The sequence below is a fragment of the Littorina saxatilis genome, linkage group LG8 (assembly GCF_037325665.1).
Source record: "Littorina saxatilis isolate snail1 linkage group LG8, US_GU_Lsax_2.0, whole genome shotgun sequence".
Classification (NCBI taxonomy): Eukaryota; Metazoa; Mollusca; class Gastropoda; order Littorinimorpha; family Littorinidae; genus Littorina; species Littorina saxatilis.
In genome coordinates, this window is record NC_090252.1 from 63,163,681 (window position 1) to 63,178,680 (window position 15,000).

The window sequence follows — 15,000 nt, forward strand, 5'->3', positions numbered from 1 at the left end:
CCCAGCTCCACCCTCACCCCATAGCACTGCCAATCAGCCTCTACACTACAGTCCAACAACTACACCTCTAAAAGCCCCCCCCTACCCTCCGTGCAACATATGGTCATAGGGAGTGCTCTAATTGTTCCAGAACATACCCGACCACACTCATACACAGGGTACTGACAAAGGAACTTTTTTTTCAGTCTCCATCAGGGCTGTCACCTAATATATGCAGACAGGTGTAACGGACGTTTTAGCAGCCACTGTACCACACATGTCATAAGGTAAATATAGGTATGTTAGTATATTTACAAACTGTTCACTCTGTTGGTTTTTCTTGCAGCATTTATTCAGAAACTCTGTAAATTGTGGCAATTACATATGCAGACGTTCAACTTATTATTGAAGAAATAGAATCAAAATTGGTTTATTAAGTATTTGAATTTTGATCATGTGATCAGAGAAACAGTTTCTTGAACAGCTAAACTACAAGTGAAGTACAAGGACAACAACATAACTAGGTGACTGGAGACTCAGGCATTGTTTTTTTTTTAAATATGCACAGCAATGTTTACTCAGTACTGGGGGGGGGGGGGTGGATTTAAAGTGTTCTTTTGGCTTCCAGAGAGGTGCTACGCCTGTTAAGATGGAAATGAAATAGAATAGTTGATGGTAAGGGTTATCACAAAACAGCAAGGATAATGTTGCATGCCTGTATTTTCAGTTTGAGTTTAAAAAAAATTAAATACTAGTTTTCTGATTAGCTATAATTCACGTGAGAATATTATAAGATGCTACCTTTTTTTAATTTTTTTTATAAGATTAGCTCATTGAGTCTGACAGGAACATAATTGAGGAATGCTTATAATTTCTTGGCCAGCTAAAAAAAATTAAAACCCTTGAAATGAAGTTTACGCAGGTTAGATGTGAGGATATCTTAATTGGGATAATGCATTTACCAGTAATTACAACGAGAGATTTACTTAGAAAAACTGAAGTCATTCATAAACAATAATTATGATTACAATCACAGAGTAAGGGGAAACATGGCCTTTGGTCTGGAACAGTAGCTGGAATGGTCTACTTGTCAAACCTGCCTGAATGTGCTTTTTTATTTTTGTATACCTAGTGTGAACGACGTTTAGGTATTTGCAGACTAATTATTGTATTGCTGTTGTTTGTTTGTGAGTTATGTTATGGTGTGTCCTAAATTGGTCGGAATTTGTTGTGTAACAGTATGTTCTCATTTGTAATTTGTTTCTCCATGACCCCAGAGGAACAGACTTCATATTAAAACCTTGAGACCCTGAAAATACTTGCATACTAAATTTTTTTTTTTATTGGGGATAGGCAAGCTCTTGAATTCTTCAAGCCTTGAAAAACTTTCCAGTCTGATATACATGTACCAGAAAAAAGTGTGATCCTAACAATAACACGAATACTTAATTCAATATGTGCAGGAGCTACTTCGGCAGACCCATATGGCTAGTATCACAATGCAGGGAAGGTGAGTTCATTGATTTATGTTTTTTCCACCTTTTCTGTGTTTGATGTCAGTCGTGATTACCCAATGAGAACTTCAAAACATGTTGCTGACTTGCGAAAACCCAACCATCACATCTGATGTAGTTGTGTAGCCCATCTAGAGGATAGAACATCTAATTTCGTGATAGCATAGCAATGTTGTGTACCTGACTAAATCTCTGCACATCACAGTGAAGTCTTACTTTATGATCATATGATTCAATACCCCCCCCCCCCCCCCTCCCCCCTGTTGTGTTCTTGCATACAACAAAGTGTAAGACGATGACACAGCTCGTGTGTTCAAGTGGGATCTTTTATTCCCGGTCTACATGTGCTCTCCTCATTTAACAATGGCCGCTATCTTCTCGGTTCTTCCGAGATCATACGAGATTGATTAACATGGATCTGGAAGTGGACTAGCATGGACACAACATTCCTCCCAAACTTTATAGAAAACCCAAACTACTGTATTTAAAATCAAATGCATAAGCCTATCCGAAGGATTATTTAAATCCTTCAACTTGCTGAAATTCCCTTTTTTTTTTAACATCTCAAAACTTTAGCACATTTTATGTTCATCATTTGCATAATTAATAATCACAAAATGTGGTCAACAAATGTGTATTATCTTGCATCATGACATAATATCAGCAGAGTGTATCTCACTGTTAGTGTTAGTATTTCTTCCATTTCCTCTCTCCACCATGGGAAGAATATTCTGTGTGGGGAGTTCGAATAAACTTCACTCTGAACACAATAATACATATAATATCTCGTAAACATGTGTGTGTGTGTGTGTGTGTGTGTGTGTGTGCGTGTGTGTGTGTGTGTGCGTGTGTGTCTGTGTGTGTGTGTGAGGAAACAAAACAATGCAAATCTGCAAATTAAGAGTTCCAGGAAATAGAGTTTGTTTTTCACGTTCGTGGGAGTGGCATAACAAACAGCACCAAAATATAACACAATCTCACACATAAAGAACACGCAAGACTTGCTAACGTTGTCCAGATCAGGTGAGCCTTATGGGCCTTTCTCAGACCTGATCCAGCTTCTAATATTCAAATCAAACAGGTGAACCTTATGGGCCTTGCTCAGACCTGAGTGATATCTACACAGACCTTCTTATCACTTTCTGGAGATAGGCAGGCGCTGTCGCATAATCAGGGCGACTGGGCCTGTGAGCACTTCGATAGTCAATGCCTTATCTCTCATAATCTTCCAAGTATGTTGGAGCATGGCGTTGACGTTGGGGCCGAACAGGCGGAGAGGCATCGGGACGATCAGGTTGAGCAGGGGTCATGGCCGGCTGACTGTGCCTCGGCGACGTGTTGGGTACCCGTGCAGTAGTTGGAGTGTGGAACATGGCATTAGGTCTCCTGGGTGAGTGTGCAGGTGAGACTGGTCGATTGGTCGGACTATTGGGCTGCACCGGCAATTTTCTGGTCTGTGAAGTATAGGGGAATGCCTGAGCTTCAGCCTCGCCGTCTTCCTCTTCATCGTCGTCTTCTTTCTCTTCATCGTCGTCGTTAACAGTGTGATCGCCCTGGATCGGTTTGAAATGTGACGAATTTCGCACAATGGAGTGATTTCCTCGTTGAGCAGTCAGCATGCTGCCCTTCTTCTTAATGACTACGTAAGGAAGGGGGGAGTATGGTGTGGACAGTTTGTTCAGTTTCTTTTGTTTCACCAGAACATGGTCACCAGGATTGATGTCGCAGAGTTGCGTGTGGCGTTTTCTGTCAGTGAATTCTGTCATCTTCCTTTTGCTCAGGAAATCGTTGTGAATCATCCGCGTGTGTACGGGGATGGGGTCGAGAGGAAGAGAGCAATCTGGCAGTCCAATGTTCATCTTGCGTTTTGTAAGTGCTTCAAAAGGGGAAACACCTGTGGAGCTGTGGGGAGTCCCTCGGTATTGGCGAAGGAATGTGGGAAGTTGTGTCTTCCAGTTTAGGTTGGCTGCCGTAGACGAGCGGATGTTTTGATCCAACGTGCGCATGAACCGTTCGGCCTCGCCATTGGCTTCAGGCCACAGCGGGGTGATCTTGCGATGGTGAAACCCAAACTGTGTCGCGAAATGAGAGAATTCTTGTCCATGAAAAGGGGGCCCATTGTCAGTTTTCACTGTCTTTGGAATTCCCTGTCGTGAGAAGATTGTCTCCAATTTTCGGGTCACAATTTTTGCAGATGTGGACGAGATAATTTCAACTTCTGGGAATCTCGAGTATTCATCAATCACCACCAGTAGATAGTCACCGGAGGGGAATGGACCCGCGAAATCAAGTGCAAGTGCACTCCACGGCTCTGATGGGAGGGGAGTACTGATGATTGGTTCACGAGCTTTGGGTCCGGGGTAGGAGGCTTGACAGGGTATGCATGATTTGACAGTTTCCTCAACCATTGTGTCAATTCTCGGAAACCATACCTTCTCTCGGAGGCATTGTTTTGTTTTGACGATGCCTTGGTGTGCTTGGTGAGCAATGTTGATGACCTTTTGACGAAGAGTTTTCGGGATGACTAGTCGATGACCTCTCAGGATGAGCCCATCATGCATGGAGAGTTCTTCACTAAAGCGAGCGAAATCAGACACGTCACCATCTTGCCACTGTCCGGTTTGAATCGATCGCATCACCTTCTGAAGCTGGTCATCTCGTTGCGTTTCAATTCTGACTTCATGTTTAGTCATCGCCACAGGGACTGCGTTTTCGGCCACGTAGTTGATGTATTCTTCACCTTTGTTTTCACGTTGGGGTGTCGACTGTGGGTGTCGACTGATGTAATCAGCTGGATTGAGGTCATCGCGTCCCGGGGCATAGGTGAGAGACATTTCATATGGCATGAGGCGTAATCTCCACCTCTCGATGCGAGCTGTCGTTGGCTTTTGGCTGTTCACGATCCCGAGAAGTGGTTTGTGGTCTGTAACTACGGTGAAAGAGGATCCATACAGGTAGAGGTGAAAATGTTCCACTCCGTACACCACAGCCAGCATCTCTCGATCGGTTTGTGAATAGCGCTGTTCTGTGGGAGTGAGAGCTCGGCTGGCATAGCAGATTATCTTTCCTTCCTGTGTTAGAATCGCACCAAGACCAACTGGACTTGCATCCACAAGGATTTTTGTTGGTTTTCTTTGGTCAAAGTAGCTCATGACTTTGGCGTTGGTGAGGGTTTCTTTCAGACAGTTGAAAGCCTGTTGTTCCTTATCGGACCATTCCCATGGAGCGTCTTTCTTTGTCAGGTTTCTCAGTGGCTCTGTGATCGTTGCGTAGTTTGCGATGAATCGAGCCACGTACTGCGTCATTCCAAGAAGGGATCTCACTTCGCTGACGTTTGTTGGTGGTGGACTGTTGATGATCGTTGACACCTTGTCTGGACTTGCTGCCACGCCTTTCTTGCCAAAGATGTGACCAAAAAATGTAAGCTCTGAGACTGAGAACACACACTTTTCCCTGTTGAGCTTTGCCCCGTGATTTTGAAGTTGCTGGAGTGTTGCTTGAAGAGCCACGTCGTGTTCTGCTTGTGTCTTCCCATGTATGATGATGTCGTCGCTGAGGTTCTTTGCACCTGGGATGTCAGCTAACAGCTCAGCTATGGCGTTTTGGAAGATTTCTGCGGCAGCGTTTACCCCAAACAGCAGTCTTTTATATCGTCGAAGACCGACATGGGTTGAAAACGTAGTGATGTATCTGCTTTCCGGGTCGAGCTCCAATTGATGATAGGCATTGGACATGTCCAACTTGCTGAAGACTGTGGACCCGTTGAGGTCAGCGATAAGGTCATCGAGGGTTGGCATAATGTGTTTCTCTCTCTTGATAGCTTTATTGGCCTCTCTCATGTCGATGCAGAGCCTCACACCCTGTTTCTTGGGCACAACTACCACAGGGCTTACCCATGGTGTAGGACCCTCAATCTTTTCAATGATGTCCAGCTTTTCGAGTCTGTTCAGTTCTGCCTCGACGTCTTTTCGTACGTGAAAAGGTATACGCCTGTGTCGTTGGGCCACGGGTCTGACAGACTGGTCAATGTGCAGCTTGATGCTGATGTCCTTGATTTTCCCCACGCCGTTGCTGAACAGAGTGTGAAATTTGTCATCAGGGCTTAGTGCAAAAGTGAAATGGACTAGGCCAAGGGTTTCGGCCATGTCAAGGCTCATGAGGTTGTTGGCCTTATTCACTTTATTGTTGTTGACCACGTAAAACTTGGCTGGAATACGCTGGTCGTTGTAGTTGACATCAGTGGTCACAAAACCTATGATGGGTAGGGGCACATCTGAACCATATGCGAAGATCAGAGGGCATGGGCCATACAAGGGCGCTTTGGGACATACCTTCTTGTAGGTGTCAAATGTCATGAGACTCACTGACGCTCCAGTGTCAATAAGTAAGGGGACTGGTTTGTTGAAAATGTGCACCTCCACTGACAGAGATTTTGACTTGGGGTTTGAGATACTGAAAACGACTTCATCGCTTGAGTAGTAGGGATTGTCGTAGTCTTCATCCACTGTGGATTCATCATCAACCTGCGTAGAATGAAAGATTTGTCTTACCTTTTGAGGTGAGGATTCACAGACGCTCGCGAAATGTCCAATCTTAGAGCATAGCCTGCATTCCTTGCCTCTCGCTGGGCAGGAACCTTTGTGAGGATAGCTACCACCACAATAGCGACAGCGAGCACCACCATTTGACGAACGTTGACGTTGAGGGTTGCTGCTGTCCCAAACACCACCACGGCCAGATCCACCACGGCTGAAGTTGTTGCCACGACCGAAGCTGCTGCCACGCTTGGAGTTGCTGCCACGTCTGTAATCACCACCACGGTTATAACCTGCACCGCTCGCATGGGAGTTGTCGTGTCTTGCTTCAGTGTCACCATGGTGATGGTATGTGCGTCTGGGGTTGGGTTTGACGCTGTTTACTGATGCACAGGCGCCTTCAATCTCGGTCGCCCTGGCCTCAGAAAGTTCGTGGGAGCGAGCATCATCAATGACTTGTTGAAGGTTTGAATTTTCTCTCAGATCCTTTCGTCTTACCTTGGATGATGAACATCCTTGGACCAGTTGTCCTAGTATCTCTCTATCCACATCATGGAAATCACAACGATGTGCGATCGTTTTCAAACGCGTAATGTATGCATCAATTGTTTCTGATGGTTGCTGAATAGTGCCTCGAAACTTGAACGTGTCATATGCAACGTTTTGTTTTGGTGTGAAATAGTCAGTCAGACTCTTTTTCGCAACTTGATAGGTGTTTGGAGTGTTATCAGCGCCTGTGACAGCATCCACGCCTTTTTGATCATCGGAGAAGTTGTCAAAAATTTCATACACTTCGTCACCTGCGTAATGAAGGAGTAGTGCTTTCTTGCGATCATCGGCCGTTACATCCAAACCGCACAACATATTTTCGAGTTTGTCGATCCATTTCTTCCAACGGATCCCTGCACTGCCTTCTTCCCCTTGGACTACAAACGCTGGGAATGATGGAAGAGACATCCTCGTCGCCAGTTGTTGTGTTCTTGCATACAACAAAGTGTAAGACGATGACACAGCTCGTGTGTTCAAGTGGGATCTTTTATTCCCGGTCTACATGTGATCTCCTCATTTAACAATGGCCGCTATCTTCTCGGTTCTTCCGAGATCATACGAGATTGATTAACATGGATCTGGAAGTGGACTAGCATGGACACAACACCCCCGACTAAACAACGAAGAGCAGGCACTACACACTCACATAACTACCAACTCCACAATGTCATTTCAGAATCAAGCAATCAGGAGAATGAAAGGATTCACCAGTGCTCCGCCACTCGGTTGGATAGCCATCACTATGCACAACAAAATCCATTATTGAGGGTTTCTTGGTCGTTTCTGAAGCTAGGGCTTGGAAGCTTCACATACAAATATTCCTAAGAAAAATCCTTGTCCTTGAGTAAGATTCCCAGTGAATGGGGCCGAAAACAACAAAAATGAATACTATTTTTTTTTTAAATCAAAACATTGTTAAATTTGTTATCTTACTCATTGTGAAAGTCTGACCAAATCTGCGACATTGAGGCAAACAAGTTGGGGTGGGCCTTTAACTAAATACTCTGAAACCAGCAGCTGCTTTAAGTAATTGTATGTGTGTTGTCATTTATATGTACTGCTTGCACTAAATGCATTTTCTTTATCTCCTCAGAATCGAGCCACCCAGAGAAAGACCATTGACATGCAGGGCGCATAGTAAAACATATAGAATTATGGCGTGCAAGTCGGTCGACAGGTGCCAGCCATTATCATCATAACAAGCAATGCAGATCATAGTTCCTTATGTTTTATGTTGTGCACAAGTCCCTAGATCTGCTTTTTAATGTAGAATTTCATTATCAGATCATTTGAAACATTTTGTTTAATTAAATTGTAAATACGTCCAAGTCAATTTGCAGCATTTTTTCTTTATTGTTCTTCTATATACCCTTAAAACTAACACATAGTAAAAACAAAAAATGTTTGTTCAAGGGAGATCATCTAAAGCTTTTTTTTTTAAATCTGTAAAATTGCATAGTGACATCCTCCAAAAATGAAATGTCTTAAGAATAAAGGTATCTGCACGGGTTGTCTACCTATTTCTTGATAGCTTTGCTTTTAAGTATAACTTTTTTCTCAGAATATTTTTTTTAATAAGTTTTATTCAAGGGAGGCAATAAAAAATATTTACAAAAATGTGTCCAATTGTGTGCTTACAAATATTAACATTTCTTGTAGCCCCAAGAAGTGTGTTTTGACTTGTAACTATTGTGATTTGAGAGCTTTAGCACTGAATGCTTTACATCCTAGTGTGAATAGCATTGTAAAGCTTGCCTCTTGCTAATTTAGAGCAGTAGAATAGAAAGCAGCCTACTCCACAATCTTCTTTCTTATTCTGTGCATACTCCTTGACAAGAGAACCACGAGATTTGTTTTTATTCCGATGTTGCCTTTTCTATTCAATTAAATACTTAAATCCTACGTGCAACACAAACCTTTTTTGTGTTGGTTTGTTTGTTTATTTTTATATTTTGTAAGTATAGACCGTACTAGAGACCAGTCTTTCACCGCCGTATGATTGATCTGGAAATCTCCGCTAAGCAGTTCAATAACATAATTAGTACATCGCTAAAGCATTTTTGCTACTCCACTCAAAATATGTTTAACTACGCACTCGTACTCTCTCCCTAACATAACACTTGTTCATGCAAAATTGTTTGCGGATCAGTAAAATTTGCGTGAAATATTGAATTGCGAATTTTTCTTATACAAACCAGCAATACAACTGCTGTCGATAGATTACCCCCCTTGATTCTCTGTCTGTTGGGTCAAACTACGCCAGACATTTCTCTTCTAGTGGCTCCATAGCATGAGATACAGGCTCCGAGGCAGAAACTGCTTCGTTCTGAACTTGAATACATCGGTTCCTCTCAGTTACATAGTCTTTTAATTCCTTCTGTCGTTTCAATGCAACAGGTAATCAAGCCTGTGAGTGTTGCATACTGTATCAAGTTCTGGTGTATTAGCGATCGAAAAGTTTACGAGGTAGTTGCAGAATCGATGTTTGTACGTACCTTTCTGGTCAATTATCAGGAGATAAAAATTAAAAACAAATGACATGTATGCAACATAAGAGGCTAAAAGGCTAAGAAACTTGATGCCTCATCTGTCTCGGTTGCTAGTCTTCATCGTTCATACTCATAGCATATATAGCAATACCATTTGTTGTGTAGAATCAATATGTTAATTTTTTCTGAAATAAAATATTCACGAAGAGGGTTCGATTCTGATCGAGTGAATATATGTGTCAAAAGCTGAATAAAACAATGCGTTTGTCTTTGACTGGTGAAGTAGAGCTGAAGCTTTTTGTGCTGGATGTAAGCTTAGTTGGTTTTATCACACACACACACACACACACACACAACCCTGATGTTTCTCAAAAATGTTGCATGTTCCTGCTTCACAAATGCCTGCACAAAAGCACACGGATGTACACGTACCTACCTACATACCCGTGCAAACAATCTACCACTGCAACACCACAGCCCCACACATTTATCCAAAAGTTGTCTGAATATCAATACTGGCAATCTTGGTATTGAACGGGGAACTCTACTTTCATGGCGTATGTGGTCTAGGTCTCATTTTATACATGCTAAACCACCCTTACAAAATAAAAAGCCACACATCGTGTAAGCTAATCGACTAAGCAAAAACCAGACACGCGAACAAACAAAAAACGAATACTTTGATTTTCAACAAACTTAATAACAGATTTAGGTAAATAATTATGCCATGCAAGGAACATTTCTATTGAATTCGGTCGATGCTTAGATCTAGAAAAACACCAGCTCACTTTATGGGGATTTGAATAGTGCTGTTTCATGAGTTCCAGATCTAGACTGACAAGGTAGTAGAACATTTATTTTTAGCTTGCAAAATTGAACTTGCCCTGCAGTCACCTTAAGTCGAACTGCTTTCCCTGCCACCGGGTGCAGCAGTTTGGCGGGGGGAGGGCCATAGAGTCGGCAAACTGGGAGTGGAACTTGACGAAATGTCACCTAGGGCCTAGTACGATAGCTTCTCTTCCGATTGACGTACAAACAGCGTCAGGGCCGCTTCAAACTTACATACGGATTACGATTCCTATCCCCAGTTTCTCATGTTGGTAACCACTGGCTATTTGTCAGATGTGTCATTCTCCCACATTTGAACGATGCTGTAGTGCGAGCCGGTCAAAATGCCCTTTAGTTGTCAAACCACGTTCTCTTTTTCCGCACAAACTGTTTTGCGTTCCGGACCGGAACACACTGAGGAGATGATCATTGACTATTTCTGATTGGACAATGATGCCAACGCCCACATGACCCTAGCTACAATGTCAAGGTCGGAAAGTCGTGAATAGAGAGAGTGAGAAATTGGAGTGAGAATTACTGTTCATAATGCGTGTTGCCTTGCCCATCGCCCTGGCTGCCTTGACCTTGTCCATCGCCCTGGCGGCCTTGACCTTGCTAGTCGCCGATGGAGCAGGTAGAATTTACTTTTATTGTTAATGTTTTTTTCATTTTAACTCATGCGTTTTCATAATTTGAACCCTTTTCTCTTTGAAAATATCATTCCTTTTATTATTTGTTTAATCCCTTCAAAAAAACATTGCTGAAACCAACACTGCTTCATTTGGTTTTGGTTCGTTACTTTATTTTTACTGTTAAGTTTGTTAACTTCCAAAAGAAAATAGTTTTTAAGTTTGATTGTTCTTTCTGTCGCTCGTTTGTTTATTGCTTGTGGACAATTGTTGGTTTTGTTCGTGTCTTTTCTGACAGTCGTAATGTATGCTCAACCAACAGAACTTGTTGTATACACAAATGTAAGGCACTTAATTGCAAGCATAAAACAAATTTACATGCAAGATTATTCCTATTATTACTTATAAAAAAGAAATTCCTTACTTATTTTATATCTATTTATACCATACAATTTTTTGAACTTCCTTGATTTTGTTGTATTTTCTGGGGTGTTTTTTTAATTTGTTATTATGCATTAGGGTATAAACATATTGTATTGTCAGATGTGAACGCCATGTTTTCAGTGCTAAAGCGCCAGAATCAGCCACAACGGAGGCGCCGGGATGCAGCGGAACATGAGAATGGCGTCATGGAAGGTATGAGAAATGTGTCTCGTTCTGTTTACAACCTCCGTCCTTGTAAAAATTAAAGTCGTGTCCTCAACCACACAACATGACCAGGCGTTTACATGGATTAAGAACATCCGTCCACTTGGACACCTACCAAAAATCAACGGCATGGCTGCTTCCGGACCGGCACGGTTGGCCTAGTGGTAAGGCGTCCGCCCCGTGATCGGGAGGTCGCGGGTTCGAACCCCGGCCGGGTCATACCTAAGACTTTAAAATTGGCAATCTAGGGGCTGCTCCGCCTGGCGTCTGGCATTATGGGGTTAGTGCTAGGACTGGTTGGTCCGGTGTCAGAATAATGTGACTGGGTGAGACATGAAGCCTGTGTTGCGACTTCTGTCTTGTGTGTGGCGCACGTTATATGTCAAAGCAGCACCGCCCTGATATGGCCCTTCGTGGTCGGCTGGGCGTTAAGCAAACAAACAACAAAACAACAACTGCTTCCGGAATTAATTCGACACATTGACGTTGGTGTCAGTTGAAGAAATTCACTCATAATAAACGTACTCATTACAAAAAGTAGCCTGGCTGTTGGTTTTCAGTATGTGTTCAAGTGGCTGGCTGCTGTTTTCCCTTGTCAAATCCTTGACAGATGTTTGGGGGTGTATAGGATTGTTTACACAAAAGGGAAGGTATTTTTAAACACGAATTAGTAAGACGAATAAGGAAGAATGGGAGGGTGGAAGACGGTGAACACAAATTGTTATTTCAAACCATGATGTAGAGACTTGTTCAAATACCGCTTTTTGCGAAAGAGCCTGTAAAAGATTGTTCGTTATCTGAAGATTGTGATTGTTCCAACAAAAACTGTCGTACTGGCGTTCATTGCATTTCTGTACTCTTAGGTTTATTAATAATTGTTTTGACCTGTATGTCTATCAGTCAGTGAGTCAGTAAGCCAGTTAGTTAGTCTGTCTGTCTGTCTGTCTGTCTGTCTGTCTGTCTGTCTGTCTGTCTGTCTGTCTGTCTGTCTGTTATTCCTAAACGGGAAAATCTTCAATTCACATTCAAACAAAACGGTACAATTACAGTACCTCGACACAGTGGACCACAGGGTCGACGTACTGATACATTTAACGTTTTGTTTTGTCAATAATTAAACGTTCCAATAACCTACCATTCTTGTTTGTTTTTATTCTGAATTGTGGACCGTTAGTAGATTTTGGATGTCACTTTACATCGTTTTAGAAAACTGTGACGAAGAAGTCTGGTTGTGTTACTTAGGACATACACTGATCTGAGGTTGGCATATGTTCATTTCTTCAGGTTCCGAGACGAGAGCGGTAGAAGAACGACCTCTTTTGGGTAAGCTGACGTTACCTGGAATTATTATGTAATTATCCTCCTTCCTGTGTGGACTCTGTAGTGAATCCCGGTAGCTCTGTCCTAGTTCCTGGCTGTGTGGACTCTGTAGTGAATCCCGGTAGCTCTGTCCTAGTTCCTGGCTGGAATCAACCAATCAATCAATATGAGGCTTATATCGCGCGTATTCCGTGGGTACAGTTCTAAGCGCAGGGATTTATTTATTTTATTTTATTTTATTTTATGCAATTTATATCGCGCACATATTCAAGGCGCAGGGATTTATTTATGCCGTGTGAGATGGATTTGTTTTTACACAATAGGCTACATCACGCATTCACATCGGCCAGCAGATCGCAGCCATTTCGGCGCATATCCTACTTTTCACAGCCTATTATTCCAAGTCACACGGGTATTTTGGTGGACATTTTTATCTATGCCTATACAATTTTGCCAGGAAAGACCCTTTTGTCAATCGTGGGATCTTTAACGTGCACACCCACAATGTAGTGTACACGAAGGGACCTCGGCTTTTCGTCTCATCCGAAAGACTAGCACTTGAACCCACCACCTAGGTTAGGAAAGGGGGGAGAAAATTGCTAACGCCCTGACCCAGGGTCGAACTCGCAACCTCTCGCTTCCGAGCGCAAGTGCGTTACCACTCGGCCACCCAGCCCATAGAGCGTGCTTCCACCTGGACACATGCCAAAACTCAACGTCCTGGCTCATTTCATTGCACAGTGGATTGTGTTCTCTTCTAAACTAATTGCGGTAATGACACCCATGTCAATCTTTCGGTTGGCCTAGTGGTAAGGCGTCCGCCCCCGTGATCGGGGGGTCGTGGGTTCGAACCCCGGCCGGGTCATACCTAAGACTTTAAAATTGGCAATCTAGTGGCTGCTCCGCCTGGCGTCTGGCATTATGGGGTTAGTGCTAGGACTGGTTGGTCCGGTGTCAGAATAATGTGACTGGGTGAGACATGAAGCCTGTGCTGCGACTTCTGTCTTGTGTGTGGCGCACGTTATATGTCAAAGCAGCACCGCCCTGATATGGCCCTTCGTGGTCGGCTGGGCGTTAAGCAAACAAACAAATGTCAATCTTTGATATTTTTGGTTAAAACAATAGACCCTTACTTCACGGGAAGCAGCCAGGCTGTTGAATTTTAGTACGTGTCTTAGTTGCAGAAAGTTCTGACCCCATGTAAAAACTTGAATAGTCAACAGAACTTGATCTTTTTCCTTTAAATTATCTAACCGACACGGCCGATACGTTTTTTGTTATATTTTAATATTTTTTCTCAAATAATTTACACTTGGGTTCAAGTGCTAGTCTTTCGGATGAGACGAAAAACCGAGGTCCCTTCGTGTACACTACATTGGGGTGTGCACGTTAAAGATACCACGATTGACAAAAGGGTCTTTCCTGGCAAAATTGTATAGGCATAGATAAAAAAAATGTCCACCAAAATACCCGTGTGACTTGGAAAAATAGGCCGTGAAAAGTAGGATATGCGCCGAAATGGCTGCGATCTGCTGGTCGATGTGAATGCGTGATGTATTGTGTAAAAAATTCCATCTCACACGGCATAAATAGATCCATGCGCCTTGAGTCCGAGTCTGGAGATACGCGCGCGATATAAGACTTTATATAATACTAAAATGTGTCAAATGTGTTTTCCATGCAGACATCATGGCTGTATCGTTACAAATGTGTTTTCCATGCAGACATCATGGCTGTATCGTTACAAATGTGTTTTCCATGCAGACATCATGGCTGTATCGTTACAAATGAAAGGGATCCCCAAACACACACGTGCAGCCTATTGGCACCGTTTCCTTGTTTGTCAGCTCTTGTTTAAAGGCATATGTACTCGATGACTATACACGCTAATTGCTTTACCAACAGCTGGAGACATGCTAAATTAAGTTCCCTGCAAAATATTGTGGTCTAGGACCCCTTCAATGTTGAGATATGTTAATTTTCATTTTGATCTGGATCGTCCTATTTATAGATTTGGCAACACATGTAACGTTGATGCAAGGGAGCTAACACCGCGGCTTTGTTGACATCCTCACTTTTTCAGAGGCTAGAACAAGCTGTAATGCATGTATTATGGTCCGCGCATGGTGACATATCGTCATTATATGGTCTTATGGTGCGTTTGACATCGATTATGGGCAAACTACACTTTGTAAACACGGGAGCGCGTACATATGCCTTTAAGTTCAGTGGGTGGTGGTGTAGCTCAGTCGGTAGCGCGCTGGATTTGTATCCAGTTGGCCTCTGTCAGCGTGAGTTCGTCCCGGCCCCCCCCCCCACGTTCGGCGAGAGATTTATTTCTCAGTCATCTTTGTGTAGTGCAGACTCTCGTCGGTGTCCGAACACCCCCGTGTGTACACGCAAGCACAAGACCAAGTGCGCACGAAAAAGATCCTGTAATCCATGTCAGAGTTCGGTGGGTTATAGAAACACGAAAATACCCACCATGCTTCCTCCGAAAACGGCGTAT

At 43.0% G+C, this 15,000-nt stretch overlaps 1 protein-coding gene and 1 long non-coding RNA gene across 3 annotated transcripts in view; both read left to right on the top strand.

Moving 5' to 3' along the window:
• Window positions 1-8,033, top strand: part of LOC138974077 (uncharacterized) — an 8,240-nt gene extending 207 nt beyond the window's left edge. The window contains exons 2-4 of the long non-coding RNA XR_011458291.1: window positions 186-266; window positions 1,443-1,489; window positions 7,671-8,033. This is a non-coding gene — a long non-coding RNA (uncharacterized lncRNA). The remainder of the gene's footprint in view (window positions 1-185; window positions 267-1,442; window positions 1,490-7,670) is intronic.
• The window catches only part of LOC138974108 (uncharacterized), a 116,665-nt gene that overhangs the window by 72,300 nt on the left and 29,365 nt on the right, over window positions 1-15,000 (top strand). The gene's annotated exons all lie outside the window — the stretch shown is intronic.